Source organism: Chrysochloris asiatica, unplaced genomic scaffold (assembly GCF_000296735.1).
Source record: "Chrysochloris asiatica unplaced genomic scaffold, ChrAsi1.0 scaffold00044, whole genome shotgun sequence".
NCBI classification, from domain to species: Eukaryota; Metazoa; Chordata; class Mammalia; order Afrosoricida; family Chrysochloridae; genus Chrysochloris; species Chrysochloris asiatica.
Window position 1 is genome coordinate 14,051,583 of NW_006408562.1, and position 4,531 is coordinate 14,056,113.

The following is a 4,531-nucleotide window of genomic DNA, read 5'->3' on the forward strand; positions in this document are numbered from 1 at the left end:
AGGGACCAGTGGCTGGAGAAGGATATCGTGTTTGGTAAGGTGGAGGGTCAGAGAAAAAGAGGAAGACCCCCAATGAGATGGATTGGCAGCATTGATAAACTCAAGCGTGGCAACAGTAGTGAGGTGGGCCCAGGATCAAGCAGTGCTTCATTCTGCTGTACATAGGGTCGCTATGAATCGGTACCGAGTCGATGGCACCTAACAATAACAACAAATATGTGTTGGAACCCTAACCATTATACCTGTGGATGGTTCACAATGGCTCCAGATAGGAAAAGCACTAGACTGAGAACCACAAGGTCAGCAGTTCCAGCCCACCAGCTGCTCTGTGAGAGAAAGACGAGGCTTTCTGCTCTTGAAAAGATTTACAGATGGCACTTAACAACAATCATGCACCTGTGGAAAAGGAGCCCTAGTGGTGCAGCAGTTAAGTGCTTGACAAGCTGAAAGGTTGGGGATTCAAACTCATGCAGTGACTCTGCTGGAGAAAGACCTGGCGATCTGCTTCCACAGATCACAGTCCCCAAAACCCTGTAGGACAGTTCTACTCCATCATAGAGTGAGTCTATACATTACAAATCGACACTCAACAACAGCAACATACTTCTGATATAATCTTGTTTGGAAATTGGATTGTTTTTTTAAAACAGACCATCCCAGAGCAGGGCTGGTTCTAAATCTGATCATCTTAGAGTTATAAAGAGTAGATTAGACACAGAGGCATGAGCACATAAAGTAAGACAGATGCCATGTGAGATTTGCCAAGGAACCACGGAATACCCAGGACTAACTTCAGGAAAGGAATTGACCTGTCCTAGACTGCTGTGGTGCTCTAAGATAAGCACTTAACTGCAAGGTTAGTTTGAACTGCAAGGTGGATGGTTCAAACTTACCAGTCACTCTTCAGAAACCCAATACAGCATCGCTCTGAGTCGGAACCGAATCAATGGCCCTTAACGACAACAACAAGACCTTGATTTAGGCTTAGACACTGATTTGGACTTGTAGCCTCTAAAACTGTAAGAAAATAAATTTCTGTTCTTAAAGCCACACACTTGTGGTATTTTTGCTATAACAGTACTAGGAAAGTAAGCGAATAGGAAAACTGAGGCAAGAAATTTAGTTGGGCTGTCTATGATCATCAGTGAAATGAACTGGTAAGGTTGTGCTTTTTAACTAAATGCTATTTCCTTTACATTATTGGTCATCAAATTGCTTTATACAAGTATTGAATTGGGTCAACTGTCTCTGAGAAGTGTCTGACCTAAAGGCTTTTGTATCATGGGGATTGTTGTTGTTGTTAGGTACCATTGAGTTGGTGTTGACTCATAGTGACACTACGCACAACAGAATGAAACACTGCCCTCATTATGTTGTTAAGGATGAATCCATTGCTTCTGCCACTCCATCTCATTGGCAGTCTTCAACATTTTCACTGATGCTCACTTTACTAAGCATGATGTCCTTCTCCAGAGAATGGTCCTTTCAGATAAAAAGCCTGAAGTATGAAAGACAAAGTATCTCCATCCTGGCTTCTAAGGAGGATTCTAGTCCATGGTACTTTCGATATTCTTCTCCAACACCATAACTCAAATGCATCAATTCATCTGTGGTCTTCCTTATTTATTGTCTAACTTTCACATATCTATGAGCGTATTGGAAATATAAAGGCTTGGGCCAGACACAATTTAGTCCTCAAACTGACTCTTTGCTTTCCAACTCTTTAAAGAGGTTTTGTGCAGCAGATTTGCCTAATGAAACATGTGATTTGATTTCTTGACTGCTGCTTTCATGAGTGTTGATTATGAATTCAAGCAAAATGAAGTCTTTGACAAATTCAGCTTTTCAACATTTATCATGATTCTATTTTTGGTACATTTGTGAAGATTTTTGTTTTCTTTATATTGAAATGCAATCCATAATTCAATTCATGAAGGCTGTGGTCTGTGATCTTTATCAGTAAGTATTTTAAAATCTCTTCACTTTTAACAAATAGGGTTGCATATCATAGGCTGTTAATGAGTCTTCCTCCAAACTTGATGCCACATTCTTCTTCATATAATCCAGTTTCTCTGATTATTTGCTCAGCATACAGATTGAATAAACCACTCAGTATCCCCTTGTTCTGTTCAAATGATTGCCTCTTGGTCTAGCTACAGTTTCCTCATGTGCTCTATCAAGTGTTCTAGAATATTCATTCTTTGCAGTGTTTTCCATAGCTTTTCATGATCCACACTGTCAAAAGACTTTACATGGTCAATAAAGCACAAACAAACATCTTTCTGGTATTCTCTGCTTTTAGTCAAGATCCATCTGACATCAGCAATGATATCTCTTGTTCTATGTCCTTTTCTGAATCCAGTTTGAGTGTCTGGCTGTTCCCGGTTGATATACTATTGCAGCTGTTTTTGAATTGTCTTGAGTAAAATTTTACTTGTATGTGATATTATTCAATAATTTCTGCATTCCATTGGGCCACCTCTCTTTGCAATAAACACATATATGGATCTCTTCTAATCAGTTTGACAAGAATTTCTTCCAAATTTCTTGGCATACATGAGTGAGTGACTTCAGTGCTTTATGAATTTTGTTGAAAGATTTCAGTTTGTATTCTGTCAATTCCTGAAGACCTGTTTTTCATCAATACCTTCGATGCATCCTGGGCTTCTTCCTTCAATACCATAAGTTCTTGATCACATGTTACTTCTTGAAATCATTGAACATCAACCATGTCTTTTTGTGATAGTGACTCTTCATCTTCTCCTGATACTTTCAGCATCATTCAATATTTGGCCCATGAAATCCTCAGTTTTACAAGGCAAGGCTTGACTTTTTTCTTCAGTTCTTTATGAGAAAAACTGAGCCTGTTTTTCCTTTTTAGTTTTCTAACCTCAGTTCTTTGTACATTTTACTATAATACTTGACTTTGCCTTCTTGAGCTACTCTTTGAAATTTTCGGTTAGTTTCTCATTTCTTCCATTCACCTTAGCAGTTCTGTGCTAGAGATCAAGCTTCAGAGTCTCTTTTCACATCCATTTTGGTCTTTTCTGTCTTTCCTGTCTTCTTAATGATATTTTGATTTCTTTCTGTAGGATGTTATTGATCATCTCACGGCTTTCCTGGTTTCTGGTCATTATTGCTTTAATGCATCAAACCAGTTCGTGAGATCATCTCTAAATTCAAGTGATATATATTCCAGGTCATATTTTAGCTCTCATAGACTTTTTAAATTTTCTTCAGCTTCAATCTGTTCTTGTGCATGAGGGCGTATCTGAGGTAAATCAGAGGAAGCACCTAGCCAATGTCCATTGCCCTATCACATTGATTCTCAAGGAATTTTAGTTGAATTGAATTGCCTTTAAAAATAATTTTTTATGTCCTCTATCCAATTATTTTGAGTGATAGGGCATGGACAAAAATCAGAAAGTGCCCTTAAAGCTGTATGTAATTATTAAAGGGCCAAATTACTAGGAGGGCATAACCATAATAAATATTTACACACCCAATGACAGACCTCCAAAATATATAAAACAAATTCTAACAACATTGATGAGGTTGTTTCATATTAATGATAGGAGACTTCAACACACTACTTTTGATGAAGGACAGAACAGTTAGAATGAAATTCAACACAGATACAGGAGACCTAAAAGATCATGATCCCACAACTGGACCTCATAGATATATGGGCTATGCCACCTAACCAGCACAGTATCGGTCCTTCTTCAATGCACATGGTTTGTTATTCTCCAGAATAGACAGTATTTTGGGCCTCGACATAAGCATCAAATTTTTTTTAAAAATTGAAATAATACAAAGCATCTTCCCTGATCACAATGCTCTAAAATTTGATATTAACAAAGGAAGAGAATGAAAAAAATTAAATACCTGGAAACTGAATAACACCTTGCTTAAAACCACCGGGAAATAGGTGAAACTGAAACTGAAAATTAAAAATTCCTCAAATCAAATGAGAATGAAACACAACATACCAAAACCTCTAATTTACTATGCCTGGAATGACAATTTGAAGAGGAATGGCATCACATTCATCATCAAAATAACATCTCAAAATCTAATTTTAAGTTCAATGCTGTCTGTGATAGGAAAATATCCATACATTTACAAGGAAACCTAGTTAATGCAACTGTTATTCAAATTTATGTACCATCCACTAGAATCAATGTTGCTGAAATTGAAGAATTCTGCCAACTTCTTCAAATTTAAATTGATCAAATATGCATCATGATGTCTTGATAATTACTGGCAATTAGAATGCAAAGGTTGGAAACAAAGTGGAAGGGTCAGGTCTTGGAAATATGGCTTTGGTGATAGAAAAAATATTGGAGATCACATATGAGAATTTTGTAAGACAGATGTCTCATTCATTGTAAATGTTGTTGTTGTTGTTAAGTGCCGTCGAGTCGGTTCCGACCCATAGCGACCCTGTACAGGGTTTCCGAGGGTGTAAATCCTTATGGGAGTAGAAAGCCTCATCTTTCTCCCACGGAGCGGCTGGTAGTTTCGAACC